Genomic DNA, 13,025 nt, shown 5'->3' on the forward strand with positions numbered 1-13,025 from the left:
TTCCGATATTTCACTTCAGGTTTACTGTATCCCTTGGACCTTCTTATTGACGATGAAACACAGAAATTGCATCCGAATTTAACACAAAAGGCTCAATGCCGACTTAAGTACAAGAGGACTGACACTCTCACTTTCTATGTTTTGAACCTCTCCTGTGATTCCAGTTTTAGATTCCGATGCTTCACTTCAGGTTTACTGTATCCCTTGGACCTTATTATTGACGATGAAACACCGAAATTGCATCCGAAATTAATACAAAAGGCACAATGCCGACTTATGTACAAGAGCACTGACACTCGAAATTTCTATGATTGGAACCTCTCCTGTGAGTCCAGCTTTAGATTACGATGCTTCACATCAGGTTTACTGTATCCCTTGGACCTTCTTATTGACGATGAAACACAGAAATTGCATCAGAATTTAATACAAAAGGCACAATGCCGACTTAAGTACAAGAGGACTGACACTCTCACTTTCTGTGATTTGAACCTCTCCTGTGAGTCCAGTTTTAAATTACGATGCTTCACTTCAGGTTTACTGTATCCCTTGGACCCTCTTGTTGACGATGAAACACAGAAATTACATCCGAATTTAATACAAAACGCACAATGCCGACTGAAGTACAAGAGGACTGACACTCTCACTTTCTGTGATTTGAACCTCTCCTGTGATTCCAGTTTTAGATTCCGATATTTCACTTCAGGTTTACTGTATCCCTTGGACCTTCTTATTGACGATGAATCACAGAAATTGCATCCGAATTTAATACAAAAGGCACAATGCCGACTTAAGTACAAGGGGACTCACACTCTCACCTTCTATGATTTGACCTCACCTGTGATTCCAGTTTTAGATTCCGATGCTTCACTTCAGGTTTACTGTATTCCTTGGACCTTCTTATTGACGATGAAACACAGAGATTGTATCCGAGTTGAATACAAAAGGCACAATGCCGACTTAAGTACAAGAAGACTGACACTCTAACATTCCATGATTGGAACCTCTCCTGTGATTCCAGTTTTAGATTCCGTTGCTTCACTTTAGGTTTACTGTATCCCTTGGACCTTCTTATTGACGATGAAACACAGAAATTGCATTCGAATTTAATACAAAAGGCACAATGCCGACTTAAATACAAGAGGACTGACACTCTCACTTTCTATGATTTGAACCTCTCCTGTGAGTCCAGTTTTAGATTCCGATGCTTCACTTCAGGTTTACTGTATACCTTGGACCTTCTTATTGACGATGAAACACAGAAATTGCATTCGAATTTAATACAAAAGGCACAATGCCGAATTAAGTACAAGAGGACTGACACTCAAACTTTCTATGATTTGAACCACCCCTGTGAGTCCAGTTTTAGATTCCGATGCTTCACTTCAGGTTTACTGTATCCCTTGGACCTTCTTATTGACGATGAAACTCAGAAATTGCATACGAATTTAATACAAAAGGCACAATGCCGACTTAAGTACAAGAGTACTGACACTCTAGTTTTCTATGATTTGAACCTCCCCTGTGAGTCCAGTTTTAGATTCCGATGCTTCACTTCAGTTTACTGTATCCCTTGGACCTTCTTATTGACGATGAAACACCGAAATTGCATCCGAAATTTAAAAAAATGCACAATGCCGACTTAAGTACAAGAGCACGGACACTCTAACTATCTATGATTGGAACCACTCCTGTGCGTCCAGTTTTTGATTACGATGCTTCACATAACGTTTACTGTATCCCTTGGTCCTTCTAATTGACGATGAAACACAGAAATTGCATCGAAATTAATAAAAAAGGCACAATGCCGACTTAAGTACACGAGGACTGACACTCTCACTTTCTATGATTAGAACCTCTCCTGTGAGTCCAGTTTTAAATTACGATGCTTCACTTCAGGTTTACTGTATCCCTTGGACCTTCTTATTGACGATGAAACACAGAAATTGCATCCGAATGTAATACAAAAGGCACAATGCCGACTTAAGAACAAGAGGACTGACACTCTCACTTTCTATGATTTGAACCTCTCCTGTGATTCTAGTTTTAGATTCCGATATTTCACTTCAGGTTTACTGTATCCCTTGGACCTTCTTATTGACGAGGGAACACAGAAATTGCATTCGAATTTAACACAAAAGGCTCTATGCCGACTTAAGTACAAGAGGACTGACACTCTCACTTTCTATGATTTGAACCTCTCCTGTGATTCCAGTTTTAGATTCCGATGCTTCACTTCAGGTTTACTGTATCCCTTGGACCTTATTATTGACGATGAAACACCGAAATTGCATCCGAAATTAATACAAAAGGCACAATGCCGACTTATGTACAAGAGCACTGACACTCTAACTTTCTATGATTGGAACCTCTCCTGTGAGTCCAGCTTTAGATTACGATGCTTCACATCAGGTTTACTGTATCCCTTGGACCTTCTTATTGACGATGAAACACAGAAATTGCATCCGAATTTAATACAAAAGGCACAATGCCGACTTGAGTACAAGAGGACTGACACTCTCACTTTCTATGATTTGAACCTCTCCTGTGAGCCCAGTTTTAAATTACGATGCTTCACTTCAGGTTTACTGTATCCCTTGGACCTTCTTATTGACGATGAAACACAGAAATTGCATCCGAATTTAATACAAAACGCACAATGCCGACTTAAGTACAAGAGGACTGACACTCTCACTTTCTATGATTTGAACCTCTCCTGTGATTCCAGTTTTAGATTCCGATATTTCACTTCAGGTTTACTGTATCCCTTGGACCTTCTTATTGACGATGAAACACAGAAATTGTATGCGAAATTAATACAAAAGTCACAATGCCGACTTAAGTACAAGAGGACTGACACTCTAACTTTCGATTATTGGAACCTCCCCTGTGGGTCCAGTTTTAGGTTACGATGCTTCACTTCAGGTTTACTGTATCCCTTGGACCTTCTAATTGACGATGAAACACAGAAATTGGATCCGAATTTAATAGAAAGGCACATTGCCGACTTAAGTACAAGAGGACTGACACTCTAGTTTTCTATGATTTGAACCTCCCCTGTGAGTCCAATTGTAGATTCCGATGCTTCACTTCAGTTTACTGTATCCCTTGGACCTTCTAATTGACGATGAAACACAGAAATTGTATGCGAAATTAATACAAAAGGCACAATGCCGACTTAAGTACAAGAGGACTGACACTCTAGTTTTCTATGATTTGAACCTCCCCTGTGAGTCCAATTGTAGATTCCGATGCTTCACTTCAGTTTACTGTATCCCTTGGACCTTCTTATTGACGATGAAACACCGAAATTGCATCCGAAATTAATAAGAAAGGCACAATGCTGACTTAAGTACAAGAGCACTGACACTCTAACTATCTATGATTGGAACCTCTCCTGTGCGTCCAGTTTTTGATTACGATGCCTCACATAAGGTTTACTGTATCCCTTGGACCTTCTAATTGACGATGAAACACAGAAATTGCATCGAAATTAATAAAAAAGGCACAATGCCGACTTAAGTACACGAGGACTGACACTCTCACTTTCTATGATTTGAACCTCTCCTGTGATTCTAGTTTTAGATTCCGATATTTCACTTCAGGTTTACTGTATCCCTTGGACCTTCTTATTGACGGGGAAACAGAGAAATTGCATCCGAATTTAACACAAAAGGCACAATGCCGACTTAAGTGCAAGAGGACTGACACTCTCATTTTCTATGATTTGAACCTCTCCTGTGATTCCAGTTTTAGATTCCGATGCTTCACTTCAGGTTTTCTGTATCCCTTGGACCTTCTTATTGACGATGAAACACAGAAATTGCATCCGAATTTAATACAAAAGGCACAATGCCGACTTGAGTACAAGAGGACTGACACTCTCACTTTCTATGATTTGAACCTCTCCTGTGAGCCCAGTTTTAATTTACGATGCTTCACTTCAGGTTTACTGTATCGCTTGGACCTTCTGTTTGACGATGAAACACAGAAATTGCATCCGAATTTAATACAAAACGCACAATGCCGACTTAAGCACAAGAGGACTGACACCCTCACTTTCTATGATTTGAACCTCTCCTGTGATTCCAGTTTTAGATTCCGATATTTCACTTCAGGTTTACTGTATCCCTTGGACCTTCTTATTGACGATGAAACACAGAAATTGCATCCGAATTTAATACAAAAGGCACAATGCCGACTTAAGTACAAGAGGACTGACACTCTCACTTTCTATGATTTGAACCTCTGCTATGATTCCAGTTTTAGATTCCGATGCTTCACTTCAGGTTTCCTGTATCCCTTGGACTTTCTTATTGACGATGAAACACAGAAATTGTATGCGAAATTAATACAATAGTCACAATGCCGACTTAAGTACAAGAGGACTGACACTCTAACTTTCGATTAGTGGCACCTCCCCTGTGAGTCCAGTTTTAGGTTACGATGCTTCACTTCAGGTTTACTGTATCCCCTGGACCTTCTTATTGACGATGAAACACAGAAATTGCATCCGAATTTAATAGAAAGGCACATTGCCGACTTAAGTACAAGAGGACTGACAATCTAACTTTCTATGATTTGAACCTCTCCTGTGAGTCCAGTTTTAGATTACGATGCTTCACTTCAGGTTTGCTGTATCCTTAGGACCTTCTTATTGACGATGAAACACAGAAATTGCATCCGAATTTAATACAAAAGGCACAATGCCGACTTAAGTACAAGGGGACTGACACTCTCACCTTCTATGATTTGAACCTCTCCTGTGATTCCAGTTTTAGATTCCGATGCTTCACTTCAGGTTTACTGTATCCCTTGGACCTTCTTGACGATGAAACACAGAAATTGTATCTGAGTTTAATACAAAAGGCACAATGCCGACTTAAGTACAAGAAGACTGACACTCTAACATTCCATGATTGGAACCTCTCCTGTGATTCCAGTTTTAGATTCCGATGCTTCAATTTAGGTTTACTGTATCCCTTGGACCTTCTTATTGACGATGAAACACAGAAATTGCATCCGAATTTAATACAAAAGGCACAATGCCGACTTAAGTACAAGAGGACTGACACTCTAGTTTTCTATGATTTGAACCTCCCCTGTGAGTCCAGTTTTAGATTCCGATGCTTCACTTCAGTTTACTGTATCCCTTGGACCTTCTTAATGACGATGAAACACCGAAATTGCATCCGAAATTAATAAAAAAGGCACAATGCCGACTTAAGTACAAGAGCACTGACACTCTAACTATCTATGATTGGAACCTCTCCTATGCGTCCAGTTTTTGATTACGATGCTTCACATAAGGTTTACTGTATCCCTTGGACCTTCTAATTGACGATGAAACACAGAAAGTGCATCGAAATTAATAAAAAAGGCACAATGCCGACTTAAGTACACGAGGACTGACACTCTCACTTTCTATGATTAGAACCTCTCCTGTGAGTCCAGTTTTAAATAACGATGCTTCACTTCAGGTTTACTGTATCCCTTGGACCTTCTTATTGACGATGAAACACAGAAATTGCATCCGAATGTAATACAAAAGGCACAATGCCGACTTAAGAACAAGAGGACTGACACTCTCACTTTCGATTAGTGGCACCTCCCCTGTGAGTCCAGTTTTAGGTTACGATACTTCACTTCAGGTTTACTGTATCCCTTGGACCTTCTTATTGATGATGAAACACAGTAATTGCATCCGAATTTAATAGAAAGGCACATTGCCGACTTAAGTACAAGAGGACTGACAATCTAACTTTCTATGATTTGAACCTCTCCTGTGAGTCCAGTTTTAGATTACGATGCTTCACTTCAGGTTTGCTGTATCCTTAGGACCTTCTTATTGACGATGAAACACAGAAATTGCATCCGAATTTAATACAAAAGGAACAATGCCGACTTAAGTACAAGAAGACTGACACTCTAACTTTCCATGATTGGAACCTCTCGTGTGATTCCAGTTTTAGATTCCGATGCTTCACTTTAGGTTTACTGTATCCCTTGGACCTTCTTATTGTCGATGAAACACAGAAATTGCATTCGAATTTAATACAAAAGGCACAATGCCGACTTAAATACAAGAGGACTGACACTCTCACTTTCTATGATTTGAACCTCTCCTGTGAGTCCAGTTTTAGATTCCGATGCTTCACTTCAGGTTTACTGTATCCCTTGGACCTTCTTATTGACGATGAAACTCAGAAATTGCATCCGAATTTAATACAAAAGGCACAATGCCGACTTAAGTACAAGAGTACTGACACTCTAGTTTTCTATGATTTGAACCTCCCCTGTGAGTCCAGTATTAGATTCCGATGCTTCACTTCAGTTTACTGTATCCCTTGGACCTTCTTATTGACGATGAAACACCGAAATTGCATCCGAAATTTAAAAAAATGCACAATGCCGACTTAAGTACAAGAGCACTGACACTCTAACTATCTATGATTGGAACCACTCCTGTGCGTCCAGTTTTTGATTACGATGCTTCACATAACGTTTACTGTATCCCTTGGTCCTTCTAATTGACGATGAAACACAGAAATTGCATCGAAATTAATAAAAAAGGCACAATGTCGACTTAAGTACACGAGGACTGACACTCTCACTTTCTATGATTAGAACCTCTCCTGTGAGTCCAGTTTTAAATTACGATGCTTCACTTCAGGTTTACTGTATCCCTTGGACCTTCTTATTGACGATGAAACACAGAAATTGCATCCGAATGTAATACAAAAGGCACAATGCCGACTTAAGAACAAGAGGACTGACACTCTCACTTTCTATGATTTGAACCTCTCCTGTGATTCTAGTTTTAGATTCCGATATTTCACTTCAGGTTTACTGTATCCCTTGGACCTTCTTATTGACGAGGGAACACAGAAATTGCATCCGAATTTAACACAAAAGGCTCAATGCCGACTTAAGTACAAGAGGACTGACACTCTCACTTTCTATGATTTGAACCTCTCCTGTGATTCCAGTTTTAGATTCCGATACTTCACTTCAGGTTTACTGTATCCCTTGGACCTTATTATTGACGATGAAACACCGAAATTGCATCCGAAATTAATACAAAAGGCACAATGCCGACTTATGTACAAGAGCACTGACACTCTAACTTTCTATGATTGGAACCTCTCCTGTGAGTCCAGCTTTAGATTACGATGCTTCACATCAGGTTTACTGTATCCCTTGGACCTTCTTATTGACGATGAAACACAGAAATTGCATCCGAATTTAATACAAAAGGCACAATGCCGACTTGAGTACAAGAGGACTGACACTCTCACTCTCTATGATTTGAACCTCTCCTGTGAGCCCAGTTTTAAATTACGATGCTTCACTTCAGGTTTACTGTATCCCTTGGACCTTCTTATTGACGATGAAACACAGAAATTGCATCCGAATTTAATACAAAACGCACAATGCCGACTTAAGTACAAGAGGACTGACACTCTCACTTTCTATGATTTGAACCTCTCCTGTGATTCCAGTTTTAGATTCCGATATTTCACTTCAGGTTTACTGTATCCCTTGGACCTTCTTATTGACGATGAAACACAGAAATTGTATGCGAAATTAATACAAAAGTCACAATGCCGACTTAAGTACAAGAGGACTGACACTCTAACTTTCGATTATTGGAACCTCCCCTGTGGGTCCAGTTTTAGGTTACGATGCTTCACTTCAGGTTAACTGTATCCCTTGGACCTTCTTATTGACGATGAAACACAGAAATTGGATCCGAATTTAATAGAAAGGCACATTGCCGACTTAAGTACAAGAGCACTGACACTCTATCTTTCTATGATTGGAACTTCTCCTGTGAGTCCAGTTTTAGATTACGATGCTTCACTTCAGGTTTGCTGTATCCCTTGGACCTTCTTATTGACGATGAAACACAGAAATTGCATCCGAATTTAATACAAAAGGCACAATGCCGACTTAAGTACAAGAGGACTGACACTCTAACTTACTATGATTTGAACCTCCCCTGTGAGTCCAGATTTAGTGTCCGATGCTTCACTTCAGGTTTACTGTATCCCATGGACCTTCTTGTTGACGATGAAACACAGAAATTGCATCCGAATTTAATACAAAAGGCACAATGCCGACTTGAGTACAAGAGGACTGACACTCTCACTTTCTATGATTTGAACCTCTCCTGTGAGCCCAGTTTTAATTTACGATGCTTCACTTCAGGTTTACTGTATCGCTTGGACCTTCTGTTTGACGATGAAACACAGAAATTGCATCCGAATTTAATACAAAACGCACAATGCCGACTTAAGTACAAGAGGACTGACACTCTCACTTTCTATGATTTGAACCTCTCCTGTGATTCCAGTTTTAGATTCCGATATTTCACTTCAGGTTTAGTGTATCCCTTGGACCTTCTTATTGACGATGAAACACAGAAATTGCATCCGAATTTAATACAAAAGGCACAATGCCGACTGAAGTACAAGAGGACTGACACTCTCACTTTCTATGATTTGAACCTCTGCTATGATTCCAGTTTTAGATTCCGATGCTTCACTTCAGGTTTCCTGTATCCCTTGGACTTTCTTATTGACGATGAAACACAGAAATTGTATGCGAAATTAATACAATAGTCACAATGCCGACTTAAGTACAAGAGGACTGACACTCTAACTTTCGATTAGTGGCACCTCCCCTGTGAGTCCAGTTTTAGGTTACGATGCTTCACTTCAGGTTTACTGTATCCCCTGGACCTTCTTATTGACGATGAAACACAGAAATTGCATCCGAATTTAATAGAAAGGCACATTGCCGACTTAAGTACAAGAGGACTGACAATCTAACTTTCTATGATTTGAACCTCTCCTGTGAGTCCAGTTTTAGATTCCGACGCTTCACTTCAGGTTTACTGTATACCTTGGACCTTCTTGACGATGAAACACAGAAATTGTATCTGAGTTTAATACAAAAGGCACAATGCCGACTTAAGTACAAGAAGACTGACACTCTAACAATCCATGATTGGAACCTCTCCTGTGATTCCAGTTTTAGATTCCGATGCTTCAATTTAGGTTTACTGTATCCCTTGGACCTTCATATTGACGATGAAACACAGAAATTGCATCCGAATTTAATACAAAAGGCACAATGCCGACTTAAGTACAAGAGGACTGACAATCTCACTTTCTATGATTCGAACCTCTCCTGTGAGTCCAGTTTTAGATTCCGATGCTTCACTTCAGGTTTACTGTATACCTTGGACCTTCTTATTGACGATGAAACACAGAAATTGCATCCGAATTTAATACAAAATGCACAATGCCGACTTAAGTACAAGAGGACTGACACTCTAACTTACTATGATTTGAACCTCCTCTGTGAGTCCAGTTTTAGAGTCCGATGCTTCACTTCAGCTTTACTGTATCCCATGGACCTTCTTGTTGACGATGAAACACAGAAATTGCATCCGAATTTAATTAAAAAGGCACAATGCCGACTTAAGTACAAGAGGACTGACACTCTCACTTTCTATGATTTGAACCTCTCCTGTGAGTCCAGTTTTAGATACCGATGCTTCACTTCAGGTTTACTGTATACCTTGGACCTTCTTATTGACGATGAAACACAGAAATTGCATTCGAATTTAATACAAAAGGCACAATGCCGACTTAAGTACAAGAGGACTGACACTCAAACTTTCTATGATTTGAACCTCTCCTGTGAGTCCAGTTTTAGATTCCGATGCTTCACTTCAGGTTTACTGTATCCCTTGGACCTTCTTATTGACGATGAAACTCAGAAATTGCATCCGAATTTAATACAAAAGGCACAATGCCGACTTAAGTACAAGAGGACTGACACTCTAGTTTTCTATGATTTGAACCTCCCATGTGAGTCCAGTTTTAGATTCCGATGCTTCACTTCAGTTTACTGTATCCCTTGGACCTTCTTATTGACGATGAAACACCGAAATTGCATCCGAAATTAATAAAAAAGGCACAATGCCGACTTAAGTACAAGAGCACTGACACTCTAACTATCTATGATTGGAACCTCTCCTATGCGTCCAGTTTTTGATTACGATGCTTCACATAAGGTTTACTGTATCCCTTGGACCTTCTAATTGACGATGAAACACAGAAATTGCATCGAAATTAATAAAAAAGGCACAATGCCGACTTAAGTACACGAGGACTGACAATCTCACTTTCTATGATTAGAACCTCTCCTGTGAGTCCAGTTTTAAATTACGATGCTTCACTTCAGGTTTACTGTATCCCTTGGACCTTCTTATTGACGATGAAACACAGAAATTGCATCCGAATGTAATACAAAAGGCACAATGCCGACTTAAGATCAAGAGGACTGACACTCTCACTTTCGATTAGTGGCACCTCCCCTGTGAGTCCAGTTTTAGGTTACGATGCTTCACTTCAGGTTTACTGTATCCCTTGGACCTTCTTATTGATGATGAAACACAGAAATTGCATCCGAATTTAATAGAAAGGGACATTGCCGACTTAAGTACAAGAGGACTGACAATCTAACTTTCTAAGATTTGAACCTCTCCTGTGAGTCCAGTTTTAGATTACGATGCTTCACTTCAGGTTTGCTGTATTCTTAGGACCTTCTTATTGACGATGAAACACAGAAATTGCATCCGAGTTTAATACAAAAAGCACAATGCCGACTTAAGTACAAGAAGACTGACACTCTAACTTTCCATGATTGGAACCTCTCGTGTGATTCCAGTTTTAGATTCCGATGCTTCACTTCAGGTTTACTGTATTTCTTGGACCTTCTTATTGACGATGAAACACAGAAATTGCATCCGAATTTAATACAAAAGGCACAATGCCGACTTAAGTACAAGGGGACTGACACTCTCACCTTCTATTATTTGAACCTCTCCTGTGATTCCAGTTTTAGATTCCGATGCTTCACTTCAGGTTTACTGTATCCCTTGGACCTTCTTATTGACGATGAAACACAGAAATTGTATCTGAGTTTAATACAAAAGACACAATGCCGACTTAAGTACAAGAAGACTGACACTCTAACATTCCATGATTGGAACCTCTCCTGTGATTCCAGTTTTAGATTCCGATTCTTCAATTTAGGTTTACTGTATCCCTTGGACCTTCTTATTGACGATGAAACACAGAAATTGCATCCGAATTTAATACAAAAGGCACAATGCCGACTTAAGTACAAGAGGACTGACAATCTCACTTTCTATGATTTGAACCTCTCCTGTGAGTCCAGTTTTAGATTCCGACGCTTCACTTCAGGTTTACTGTATACCTTGGACCTTCTTATTGACGATGAAACACAGAAACTGCATCCGAATTTAATACAAAATGCACAATGCCGACTTAAGTACAAGAGGACTGACACTCTAACTTACTATGATTTGAACCTCCTCTGTGAGTCCAGTTTTAGAGTCCGATGCTTCACTTCAGGTTTACTGTATCCCATGGACCTTCTTGTTGACGATGAAACACAGAAATTGCATCCGAATTTAATACAAAAGGCACAATGCCGACTTAAGTACAAGAGGACTGACACTCAAACTTTCTATGATTTGAACCTCTCCTGTGAGTCCAGTTTTAGATTCCGATGCTTCACTTCAGGTTTACTGTATCCCTTGGACCGTCTTATTGACGATGAAACTCAGAAATTGCATCCGAATTTAATACAAAAGGCACAATGCCGACTTAAGTACAAGAGGACTGACACTCTAGTTTTCTATGATTTGAACCTCCCCTGTGAGTCCAGTTTTAGATTCCGATGCTTCACTTCAGTTTACTGTATCCCTTGGACCTTCTTATTGACGATGAAACACCGAAATTGCATCCGAATTTAATTAAAAAGGCACAATGCCGACTTAAGTACAAGAGGACTGACACTCTCACTTTCTATGATTTGAACCTCTCCTGTGAGTCCAGTTTTAGATACCGATGCTTCACTTCAGGTTTACTGTATACCTTGGACCTTCTTATTGACGATGAAACACAGAAATTGCATTCGAATTTAATACAAAAGGCACAATGCCGACTTAAGTACAAGAGGACTGACACTCAAACTTTCTATGATTTGAACCTCTCCTGTGAGACCAGTTTTAGATTCCGATGCTTCACTTTAGGTTTACTGTATCCCTTGGACCTTCTTATTGACGATGAAACTCAGAAATTGCATCCGAATTTAATACAAAAGGCACAATGCCGACTTAAGTACAAGAGGACTGACACTCTAGTTTTCTATGATTTGAACCTCCCCTGTGAGTCCAGTTTTAGATTCCGATGCTTCACTTCAGTTTACTGTATCCCTTGGACCTTCTTATTGACGATGAAACACCGAAATTGCATCCGAAATTAATAAAAAAGCACAATGCCGACTTAAGTACAAGAGCACTGACACTCTAACTATCTATGATTGGAACCTCTCCTGTGCGTCCAGTTTTTGATTACGAAGCTTCACATAAGGTTTACTGTATCCCTTGGACCTTCTAATTGACGATGAAACACAGAAATTGCATCGAAATTAATAAAAAAGGCACAATGCCGACTTAAGTACACAAGGACTGACACTCTCACTTTCTATGATTAGAACCTCTCCTGTGAGTCCAGTTTTAAATTACGATGCTTCACTTCAGGTTTACTGTATCCCTTGGACCTTCTTATTGACGATGAAACACAGAAATTGCATCCGAATGTAATACAAAAGGCACAATGCCGACTTAAGAACAAGAGGACTGACACTCTCACTTTCTATGATTTGAACCTCTCCTGTGATTCTAGTTTTAGATTCCGATATTTCACTTCAGGTTTACTGTATCCCTTGGACCTTCTTATTGACGAGGAAACACAGAAATTGCATCCGAATGTAACACAAAAGCCTCAATGCCGACTTAAGTACAAGAGGACTGACACTCTCACTTTCTATGACTTGAACCTCTCCTGTGATTCCAGTTTTAGATTCCGATGCTTCACTTCAGGTTTACTGTTTCCCTTGGACCTTATTATTATCGATGAAAC

This window comes from Schistocerca serialis, chromosome 12, assembly GCF_023864345.2.
Source record: "Schistocerca serialis cubense isolate TAMUIC-IGC-003099 chromosome 12, iqSchSeri2.2, whole genome shotgun sequence".
Taxonomy (NCBI): Eukaryota; Metazoa; Arthropoda; class Insecta; order Orthoptera; family Acrididae; genus Schistocerca; species Schistocerca serialis.